Source organism: Sus scrofa, chromosome 1 (genome assembly GCF_000003025.6).
Source record: "Sus scrofa isolate TJ Tabasco breed Duroc chromosome 1, Sscrofa11.1, whole genome shotgun sequence".
NCBI lineage: Eukaryota > Metazoa > Chordata > Mammalia > Artiodactyla > Suidae > Sus > Sus scrofa.
Genome location: NC_010443.5, coordinates 227,988,226 through 228,000,436, shown reverse-complemented (window position 1 = coordinate 228,000,436; position 12,211 = coordinate 227,988,226). Strand labels below are relative to the sequence as shown.

The window sequence follows — 12,211 nt, the reverse complement described above, 5'->3', positions numbered from 1 at the left end:
GAAGATTTGGATTGTTTTTGCTTTTTTACTTTTTTCATATTCTTGTGGACACCCTCCTTTTGTACAACAAATGATTATTCAGTGCTTATTAGGGTCCAGGCACTGTTTTAATGGTGAACAACAAAGATGATTTAAAGCTTTTATGTGGGGCCAGAAATGGACATTTTTCTCCAACTTCCTAGCTGTTTCTTGTAGCCCAACAAGGTGAAGTGAGGATGTGGTAGTTAGGACTGTAAAGTATTCAACATTTTAGGCATACGAAGAATATTTGAAATTCAGAGTACATGATAAATTTCAGAGATAAAAGCAATATAAAGGTACAGAGGTAAAAACTAGTTGAATTTATTTGAAATTGTTTTATAGCTTTGAAACAGTTCAAATGTGCTTTTTCTGGTGGTGATGCAGTTTAGTTCCTAAAAGAAACTTGGAAATTCTTGGAAAATATCTCAGGAAGGGTGATGTGAACTCTGAGTCATTAGTCTACTTCTAAATCAGCAATCTAAGGCTATGAGGAAAATAAAGTTTATAGTGTAATAAACACAGCTGACAATGAGCTCTTAAAATCTTTATTCAGCACTGCATTTGAGGCCCAGTTTTGACTTTTCTTGGCCATTTGATAGGAAATGCACCATCTATTTTGCCCTGTTGGTGGAGTGAAATTCCACCTAAGGGAAGCCATGCATTTGCTCTATCATCTCAGGCTTCTGTTCACAACATACTGTGTAGAAGTTTACCTAAATAAATCTCTGCCATTTTTTTTTGGCATATCCAGGTGAGATTTTTTTTTTTTCTACTACAAGTATTTATGAAGCACTGATCAGATAGTAGTTGCTATTCATGGCACTCATTTTAAAGAAAAAAAAATCTTTTGGTGACTATCTAATGCCTTCAAATTATGTACATCTATTAATTAGTTCTTCCCCATTTTTCCATGCCCTTGGTTTCCAGAAGAGTTGAGAACTGGCAGTTCAAAAGGATATTGCTGAAGCTATAGTCACAAGCATGGTTGGGAAAAGAAGCAAGGCTGAGAGAGCACAGAGGTATTGCCAGTGTTACTTATGAAACTTTGGAATTTTAAGAAAAAGAATCTTAAGTGGTGATCATTCCTTTAAAGCGGGGTCGGGTGCGGGGCTTTAAAGAAAGGAAAGTTAAAGTTAAACCTTTTATAACAGTCCAAATAACCACTAATGGGAGTTTCCGCTGTGGCTCAGTGATAACAAACACAACTAGCAGTATAGCTCAAGCAGATACAGCTTCAGTTCAGATTGGACCCCTAGGCTGGGAACTTCCATCTGCCATGGGTACGACCCTACATTAAAAACAAACAAACAAACAAAAAACACTAATGAAGTTGGCAAAGGTTCTAAATACATTTTTATTTAAAATAACCCAGCACTGGAGTTCCTGTCATGGTTCAGTGGAAACGAATCCAGTTAGGAATCATGAGGTGTCGGGTTTGATCCCTGGCCTTACTCAGTGGGTTTAGGATCCGGCGTTGCTGTAAGCTGTGGTGTAGGTCGCAGATGAGGCTCAGATCCTGCGTTGCTGTGGCTGTGGCTGTGGCATAGGCTGGCAGCTATAGCTCTGATTTGACCCCTAGCCTGGGAACCTGCATATGCTGCGGGTGCGGCCCTAAAAAGCATAAATAAATAAATAAATAAATAACCTAACACTGAAGTTGAATTCAGCCCACTACAAGCCGGCTCAGAAGAACCAAGATTCACAGCGAACATAGCCGGGATTGATAAAAATTCCCTAGCTGATTTCCTGCTGCTGGAGAACTCAAGCAGATGACGACAGCAGGAGTGTTAATCATTTCCTGACCATGCAATCCTAGTCACACGTTCCTGCTAAAAGTGAAATCAGCCCCTCTGTTTTCAAAACAGCTAAAAACTTTTTACTCAGTTCATGTTGCAATTTCTCTCTTTTAAGTTAATAAGCACATGGACATTTGTTTGGTAATTTTTTTACATCACTATTTCCATTAGTTGCTCCCACAAACTGAGGTTTATCTGATTGTGTGGTAGATGGAAACCTCAGGATAAAATTCAGTGGCTGAAGGCTGAGTGAAGTTTACGTTAGCTGTGGTTATGAAGCGGGTAAGTGACTGAACCTCCGTTTCTCATTTGTTTATTTTGTCTTGTGCTAGCTTTTATACACCATAAAATGAAAAAGGCATAATCTTGCCTTCATAGTTAACATATAGATTTGTTTGCCTGGTGGCACAGTGGGTTAAGGATCTGGCATTGTCACTGTGGTGGATCGAGTTGCTGCTGTGGCTCTGGCTTGATCCTTGATCCAGGAACTTATGCATGCTCAGGCACAGCCAAAATATATATATATGTGTGTGTTTATATTATTATATATACACATTTTATATGTGTAAAATAATAAAATAATATATATTATATGTGTAAAATAATATATACACCTATTTATATTTAAAATTTTATGTAAACACACACACACACACACACACACACACACACACACACTTAAAGGTCCCTAAAGAAGTTTTTACAAAGTGGAGAGAGGAGCAGAAAAGTTTTTAATACACATAAAGCGCTGCTCTGGTGTTCCAGATCACTGCCAATGATAGCCTGAAAGGAAATGGGTTTAGGCTGAAAGATTAAATATTTGGGTGGAAATGGATATAATCTTCTTTAATGAAATAGATTCTAAATGTCTCTATAAATAGAAAATTGCTTAAATTTTATTCCCCTCCTTAACTGATTCAGGCATCTGCCTTCATTCTCTGTAAGCTGTGATTTCAAAACTCTCAATCTTGTGAGTGTCCTCGATTATGTAAACAGGTAAAAATGGAGTCATTCTGGATATAATAATGGTTCTGGATGAAATAAAGTCATGTTCACTCAAAATATATATATATATATATATATATATATATAGATTTGTTCGGTGTTTGTTTTTAAGTGATCGTAAGCCAAAACCAAGATTTTAAAACACACAGTTGGAGTTCCCTGGTGGCTCAGTAGGTTAAGGATCTGGCATCATTGCTGCTGTGGTGCAGGTTTGATCCCTGGTCTTGGAACTTTTGCATCCAGGGGTGACCAAAAACAAAAACAAAAACTGCACAATTAAGCATGCGTGCCAAACAAAATTGTTTCACTTTTCTCCTAAAAATAGTTTTATTAATTATACAGCTTGTTTAATTAACTAAACTGTATTGAAATGCATTTCTGCATTGATGGAATATTGTACTGTTCAATAAATAGACTGGAGACAGTTTTATGTGACCAAAAAGACATAAATTATTTTAATTATTGGAAATAGCCAAGGTAGGAACTAGATGGAATGTCTGGAGGCAGACTTCAGGTGTTGAATAATTCTAATAGAAATATATTTTATGGCTATGTTTTTATTTAGCAAGATGATTTTTTTCTTGTTTCTTGAAATCTATGTGAAATTAGCTGAATTATAACAGCTTTATAAATGAAACCTATGTCAATATTTCAATTATTGTCTTTCCAAAAAAGAAAAATGATATCTGTGAATAATAGAAGTACTTTGATTAGAAGAATATTGATTCTGTTCTTACCCATTTCAATTGCGCTGACCCTTTATTTCAAGAAAAATACAGAATTTCTCTTTTGGAGGCCTAGAATAGTCCTGGATACATAGAAGACTTTTGAAAATAGCTTTTGATTATTTATCTATTTTTAAGTCTGCACTTACATTAATGGATTTTAGAAGATATTTTCTAGTCACTTGTATAAAACCTAGTTAAGTACTCAACAAGTCAATGATGAATTAAAAAGGAAATAGAATATAAGGTCTTTACCTGAAAGGAATTTAATTCACCTCTTTTGCACTATGAGTCAAACCTTTCCATTTTGGAGAACTTTAACATATTTCTTCTGAGTATTCAAAAATTATATAAACACTACATATTATAGAAAACACCACATTTTTTTATAGCAACATTGCTCATCATCGTGAAAACCTGGAAAGAACCAAACGTTAATGAACACAATAGCAGTTAAATACAATAGAGTACTACATAACTTATAAAAAAGGATGAGGTAAATCTATATTTATTAACCTGAAGCTAGTCCAAGTTATTTTTCTAAAGCAATTTTCAAAAAATGATAAGTTAGGAGTTCCTGTTGTGGTGCAGTGGTTAGTGAATCTGACTAGGAACCATGAGTTGTGGGTTCGATCCCTGGCCTTGCTCAGTGGGTTGAAGATCTGGCATTGCCGTGAGCTGTGGTGTAGGTTGCAGATGCGGCTGGGATCCCGCGTTGCTGGGGCTCTGGCATAGGCCGGTGGCTACAGTTCCAATTAGACCCCTAGCCTGGGAACCTCCATATGCCATGGGAGTGGCCCTAGAAAAGGCAAAAAGACAAAAAAAAAAAAAAAAAAGTTAGTAGTATAGTCTCATCTTTTTTGGTAGAAACAAATAAATACCAGTTCTACATTTACAATGTCTGTAGGTATATTTACCAAACCATTTAGAGTGGCCATTTGGGGGGCTGGATGAGAAAGCTTATTTTCTCTTTTGTAGACCCTAGAATGTAACTGGTAGGGGCTTTAAATATTTACCGCTTAATGAACAAGCTGTCCTTTCTCCATTGTATATTCCTGACTCCTTTGTCATAGATTAGTTGACATAGATTAGATACGTGGGTTTAATTCTGGGCTTTCTATCCTGTTCCACTGATCTACATTTCTGTCTTTGTGCCAGTACCATATCATTTTGATGACTGTTGCTTTGTAGTATAGTCTGAAGTCAGGGGCTGATTCCTCCAGCTCCGTTTTTCTTTGTCAGGATGTTTTTGGCTATTCTGGGTCTTTTGTGCTTCCAAACAAACATTAAAATATTTTGTTTGAGTTCTGGGAAAAATGTCCTTGGTTATTTGCTAGGGGTTGCATTGAATCTGTAGATTGCCTTGGGTAGTATAGTCATTTTGATAATATTAACTCTTCCAGTCCACGAGCATGGTATGTCTTTCCATCTATTTGTGTCATCTTTGATTTCTTTCATCAGCATCTTATAGTTTTTAGAGTACAGGTCTTTTGTCTCTTTAGGTAGGTTTACTCCTAGGTATTTTATTCTTTTGGATGCAATGATAAACTGGATTGCTTCCCTAATTTCTCTTTGTGATATTCCATTGTTAGTATATAGAAATGTTGATTTTTGTGTATTGATTTTGTATCCTGCAACTTTGCCAAATTCATGGATGAGCTCTGACAGTATTCTGGTAGAGTCTTTAGGATTCTCTAGGTATAGCATCATGTCATCTGCAAATAGTGATTGTCTTACTTCTTCTTTTCCAGTTTGGATTCCTTTTATTTCTTTTACTTCTCTGATTGCTGTGGTTAGGACTTCCAAAACTATGTTGAAGAGTAGTGGCGAGAGCAGACAACCTTGTCTTATTCCTGATCTCAGCCGTGATTCAGCTTTTCACCATTGAGAATGATGTTTGCTATGGGTTTGTCATATATGGCCTTTATTATGTTGAGGTAGGTTCCCTCTATGCCCACCACTCTCTTATTAAATATTTGACATAAATATATCTAAGTGGGAGTAAGTAACCACTGTGAGAATTCAGGCAACTTTAGCTCTATAAGGATGTGCATTTATTTAGGACTGACTGTTAAAGAGAAGGAAGTTGGAAAGATGAAAGAAAGGGGCTTCTGAGTTGGTTGAACCCAGAATCCTGTCTAGAGCAATGACTGTTAAATTTGCTTGATATTGAAATTATCTGGGGGTAATTCTGATGCCCAGGCCACTTTTTATAACACATATCAGAATATTTAGTTTTGGGGACTCCAAGCAGCATTACTTTTAGGCTCCCAGGTTTATTGTGTTATATGCAAGTTTGAGGCTCAGTGGTCAAGAGAGATATCAGGGAAGAGTTAGAAGAAAGGAACTTGAAACTGTACCTTGGATATAATAGATCCTCCATAAATATGTGATGACTGGATTTAAAGGTGGAAAAGTACATGACTGGGCAAAGATGTGGAGGGAATATTTGTTCATTGTATACTGTGTATAGGCATCACGTTCAGTTCTTAATATACATTTCTCACTTGATCTTTGTAGTCAGGATTTTTTTTAAAAAAACCCAAACTTCATTTACAAAGAGGAAATAAAGGTTAAGAAATGCTAAAGTAACTTGGCAAAAGGTCAACCAATAAGTAAAACAGGTCTTTTGGGCTCCAAATTATATGCATGATTGCTTATAATTGCATTTGCTCTCTCACAACACCACAGTTGCAGATGTTGGGCATGATTTTATAGGGGAGCACAGCAGTTGGGTGTAGCAAGTAAATTAATCTAACTAAAGAATAGAATATGGACCAGGCATGAAGGTAGCTGTGAAAAATTGACAGAAATGGCATCGTCTACAGCACAGGTTGGCAAACTAGGGCCTGTGGGCCAAATCTAGCCCAACACTTGTTTCTATTAATAATACTTTATTGCAACACAACCACATTCATTTATTCACATATTATCTACAGCTGCCTTTACACTACCATAGCAGAGCTGAACACTTATAATAGACAATGTCTAGCTTATAAAGCCTAAGATATTCACTGGTTAGCTGTTGCGAGCCATGTTTTCCTAATCTTCTTCCTTGATTGTTGAGAGACATGTTTCTCTAATTTTCCTTGATTATCCTCCAACAGCACCTCCTCACGTGATCTCATTTAAGAAACACAGTAAAAGTGGTGTGGTTACTGGAGGCGGGGCTCTTGGTCCCTGAGACCTTGAGTCCTCTGGGTTCCCACCTTTACTCTCTCTCTCTCTGTGTCTTGATATTTTTGTCTTGTTGTTTTGTTATTTTTTCCTTAAGTTCCATAGCACCCGTTCTTCAGCCCCATCCTGCAGAGCTGGCCTTGGCAGTTAGCACCTCACAGATACAGTTTGCTTACCTTTGACCTAGAGTTTGTGCTTTTTATGTGATAAGCAGTTCTGAGAAGAAATTAGATTGCCATTATCAGTCTAGGACTGATGATAATTCTGTGCCTATTTAAGTTGGATTCTTCAAGTATCTACACATTCATTCAATCAATAAATATTTATTGAGCATCTGCAAAGTGCCTGACTCTCTAAACTCAGTTGAAGTGCAGTGTCATAAATTCTATAATGAAAAGTAGGATTTCCAGAGTTCCCTTGTGGGTGCAGTGGGTTGAGGATCCAGCATTGTCACTGAACGGTTATTGCTTTGGCATGGGTTCTATCCCTGGCCTGGAACTTCCACATGCCATGGGCATGGCCACCCCCCCAAAAAAAAAACTGGATTCTAAAATGTGACAGCTTCTCTCTCTGATTTTAGGCTACATGAGTGTAGGGTTTGGTTCTGTTTTTTCTAATTATCATGAATTCAGCCTAGTAGGTGGTCAGGGGTGACTAAACTTTTGAAGAATAAATTAATCATCACATAATGTAGTAGAAGTAAGCACAGTATGCCAGGGAAACACATATAACCCAAACTCTGATGGGATAGGGCCAAGTTATGAAGCTGAAGAAGTGAAAGGAAAAACTGCAAGCTGGGAAGGCAGGGGAGCAGCAAAGAAGGAGGAGTTGTAGTAGGAGTTCACTGGACCCATCTTGGACAAGGTCTATCAATGTGGGAATGGACAGGAAGAGAATTATGATCCTGAGCTGTAATTGGTGATTTGATATGACAACATAATGCAGAAAAATTTATTCAATGTATACCTCAAAAACCTCCAGAAGCTTCCTGCTGCCTACAGGATAAAATCAAGATTACTTGGTGAGACCTCGAAGTTCTCTTGTAATTTGTTCTCTGATGGTTTAATCTTTTTTTAATTTTTAAAAATTGTAGTTGATTGTCTCTATAGCAGATGATCAGTTTCTGCTGACTAGCAAAGTAACTTGGTTATATATACATTTTTTTCACATTATCCTCCATCACGTTCCATCACAAGTGATCAGATATAGTTCCTTGGGCTATACAGCAGGATCTCATTGCTTGACCATTCCAAATACAATAGTTTGCATCTATTAGCCCCAAGCTCCCAGTCCCTCCCCTTTCCTCTTGGCAACTACAAGTTTGTCCTCCATGTCCATGAGTTTGTTTCTCTTCTATAGGTAGATTCATTTGTGCCATATATTAGATTCCAGGTATAAGAGATATCATGTAATATTTGTCTTTCTCTTTCTGACTTACTTCACTCAGTATGAGAATCTCTAGTTCCATCCATGTGCTGCAAATGACATTATTTTGTTCTTTTTTATGGCTGCGTAGTATTCCATTGTGTATTCTACCACATCTTTCTTAATCCATTCATCTGTTGGTGGACATTTAGGTTGTTTCCATGTCTTGGCTCTTATGAATAGTGCTGCAGTGAACATACGGGTGAATGTATCTTTTTAAATGAACGCTTTGTCTGTATACATGCCCAAAAATGGGATTACTGGATCATATGGTCATTCTATATTTAGTTTTCTGATGTACCTCCATACTGTTTTTCATTGTGGTTGTACCAATTTACATTCCCACCAACAGTGTAGTAGAGTACCCTTTTCTCCACACCCTCTCTAGCATTTGTTATTTGCAGTTTTGCTTATGATGGCCATTCTGACCAGTGTAAGATGGTACCTCAATGTAGTTTTGATTTGCATTCCTCTAATAATTAGTGATTTTTAGCATTTTTTAATGTCCCTGTTGGCCATCTCTATGTCCTCTTTGGAGAAATGTCTATTCAGGTCTTCTGCCCATTTTTCAACTGGGTTGTTTGTTTTTTTGCTGTTGAGTTGTATTAGTTGTTTGCATATTTTGGAAATCAACCCCTTGTTGATTGTATTGTTTGAACTATTTTCTCCAATTCCCTAGGTTGTCTTTTTTTTTTTAATGGTTTCCTTTGCTGTGCAAAATATTGTTTTGATTAGGTCCCACTGGTTTATTTTTGTTTGTATTTCTATTGCTTTGGGAGACTGACCTAAGGAAATATTTGCATGGTTGATGTCAGAGAGTTTTTGCCCATGTTCTCTTGTAGGAGTTTTATGGTGTCTTGTCTTACATTTAAGTCTTTCAGCCATTTTGAGTTTATTTTTGTGCATGTTGTGAGGGTGTGCTCTAGTTTCATTGATTTACATTCAGTTGCCCCGTTTTCCCAGCACCACTTGCTGAAGAGAATGTCTTTCCCATTTTATATTCTTGCCTCCTTTGTCAAAGATTCATTGACCATAGGTGTCTGGATTTATTTCTGTGTTCTCTATTCTGTTCCATTGGCCGATATGTCTATTTTGGTACCAGTTCCACACTGTCTTGATTACTGAAGCTTTGTAATATTGTCTGAAGGCTGGGGGAGTTATGCCTTCTGCTTGGTTTTTGTTCCTCAGGATTGCTTTTGGGTCTTATTTGTTCCATATAAATTTATGGATTTATTCAAGTTCTATGAAAAATGTCATAGGTAATTTGATAGGGATTGCATTTAATCTGTATATGCTTTGGGTAGTATGGTCATTTTAACAATATTAATTCTTCCAATCCAGAAGCAAGGAATATCTTTCCATTTCTTTGAATCCTCTTTAATTTCCTTGATTAATGTTTTATAGTTTTCAGCATATAAGTCTTTCACCTACTTGCTCAGGTTTATTCCTAGGTATTTAATTTTGGGGGTTTTGATTTTAAAAGGTATTATATTTTTATATTCCTTTTCTAATATTTCATTGTTGGCATACAGAAATGCAACTGATTTCTGAATGTTAATCTTGTATTCTGCTACTTTGCTGAATTCATTGATTGGTACAAGTACTTTTTATGTGGCGCCCTTATGGTTTTCTGTATATAGTATCATATCATCTGCATACAGTGACAATTTTACCTCTTTTCTTCCAATGTGGATACCTTTTATTTCGTTTGTCTCATTGCTGTGGCTAGGACTACCAATACTATGATGAATAAAAGTGGTGAGAGTGGGCATCCTTGTCTTGTTCCAGGTTTTAGTGGGAAGGCTTTCAGCTTTTTTCCATTGAGTATTATATTTGCTGTGGTTTGTCATAAATGGCTTTTATTATGTTAAGATATGTTCCCTCCATATCCACTTTGGTAAGAGTTTTTATCATGAATGGATGTTGGATTTTGTCAAATGCCTTTTCTGCACCTATTGAGAGAATCATGTGGTTTTTGACTTTTCTTTTGTTAATGTGGTATATGATGTTGATTGAATTGCATAAGTTGAACCATCCTTGTGTTCTTGGGATGAATCCAACCTGGTCATGGTGTATGATCTTTTTTTTATGTGTTGCTGGATTCGGTTGGCTAAAATTTTGTTGAGAATATTTGCATCTGTATATATCAAAGATATTGGCCTATAAATTTCTTTTTTGGTATTATCTTTGTCTGGTTTTGGTATTAGGGTGATGTTGGCTTCATAGAATGAAGTCTTTGGAGTATTCCTTCTTCTTAAAACTTTTGAAAAAGTTTAAGAAGGATAGGAGTAAGTTCTTTGTATATTTGGTAGAATTCTCCTGTGAAGCCATCTGGTCCTGGACTTTTGTTTGTAGAGAGTGTTTTTATTACATATTCAATTTCATTTCTAGTGATCAGTCTGTTCAGTTGATCTATTTCTTCTTGATTCAGTTTTGGTGAACTGAATATCTCTAGAAAGTTGTCCATTGCTTCTAGGTTGTCAACTTTGTTGGCATAGAATTGTTCATAGTGTTCTCCTATGATTTTTTTTTTGTATTTCTGCAATATCCATTGAGATTTCTCCTTTTTCATTTCTTATTTTATTTACTTGAGTTATTTCTCTCCTCTTCTTGGTGAGTCTAGCCAGAGGTTTGTCAATTTGGTTTGCCTTTTCAAAGAACAAGCTCTTGGTTTTATTGATTTTTTTTCTATTGTTTTTTAGATCTCTGTTTTATTGACTGCCTATCTGATATTTATGATTTCCTTCTTTCTTCTGACTTTAGGTTTTGTTTGTTCTTCTTTTACTAATTCAAGTGGTGGGTTAAGTTGTCGATTTGAGATTTTTCTTCTTTTTCGAGGAAGGCCTACATTGCTATGAACTTCCTCTAAGCACTGCTTTTGCGGCATCCCATAGATTTTTAAATGATTGTATTTTCATTATCATTTGTCTCGAGGGATTTTTAAGTTTTTGTTTTGATTTTCTCATTGACCCATTGATTTTTTTTTTTAGTTTTCTCTCATTTCTTTTCCCGTGGTTGATTTGTAGTTTCATGCCATTGTGGTCAGAGAAGATACCTGAAATAATTTCTATATTCTTAAATCTGTTGAGGTTTGTTTTGTGCCCCAGTGTGTAGTCAATCCTTGAAAATTTCCATGTGCACTTGAAAAGAATGTATATTCTGATTTTTTTGGATGTAATGTCCCGAAAATGTCAGTTAAGTCTAACTTTTCTGTTGTGTCATATAGGATCTCTGTTAACTTACTGATTTTTTTTGTCTAGAGGATCAGTCCACTGATGTAAGTGGGGTGTTAAAGTCTCCTACTATGATTGTGTTCCCATCAATTTCTTCTTTTATGTCTGTTAGTGTTTGTTGGAGGTATCTGGGTGCTCCTATATTAGGGGCATATGTATTGACCATTGTAATATCCTCTTCTTGAATGGATCCTTTTTTGTCTTTCTTTATGGCCTTCATTTTATTTTTATTTTTATTTTTATTTTTTGTCTTTTTGCCATTTCTTGTGCCACTCCCACAGCATATGGAGGTTCCCAGGCTAGGGGTCCAATCGGAGTTGTGGCTGCCGGCCTATGCCAGAGCCCCAGCAATGCAGCAGCTCACAACAGCTCACGGCAGCAGCAACACCAGATCCTTAATCCACTGAACAAGGCCAGGGATCGAACCCGCAACCTCATGGTTCCTAGTCAGATTCGTTAACCACTTAGCCACGACGGGAACTCCATGGCCTTCATTTTAACGTCTGTTTTGTCTCATATAAATATTTCAGCTCCTGCTTTCCTTTCTTGGTCATTGGCATGAAATATCTTCCTATCCCCTCACTTTCAGTCTATATGTGTCCTTTGCCCTTAGGTGAGTCTCTTGCAGACAGCAGATTATAGGTTTTTGCTTTTTTATCCAATCCGCCACTCTGTGTCTTTTGATTGGAGCATTTAGTCCATGTACATTTAAGGTAATTATTGATAAATATGTATTTATTGCCATTTTAAATCTAGTTTTCCAGTTGATTCTATGTTTCTCTTTGTTCCTTTCTTTTTTTTTGTTGGATGATTTCCATTTATTTTATGC

At 36.5% G+C, this 12,211-nt stretch overlaps 1 protein-coding gene across 5 annotated transcripts in view; it reads left to right on the top strand.

The window, feature by feature from the left end:
- Positions 1–12,211, top strand: part of TRPM6 (transient receptor potential cation channel subfamily M member 6) — a 228,413-nt gene that overhangs the window by 37,487 nt on the left and 178,715 nt on the right. For 3 of the 5 annotated variants that reach the window (XR_002336392.1, XR_002336397.1, XR_002336399.1), the window contains 2 exons: positions 949–1,040; positions 2,028–2,099. The gene's annotated coding sequence lies outside the window, so the exon portion shown is untranslated. Of the gene's footprint in view, positions 1–948; positions 1,041–1,591; positions 2,100–12,211 lie in introns of those variants that run through there. The other 2 variants (XR_002336394.1, XR_002336402.1) reach the window with 2 other exon arrangements.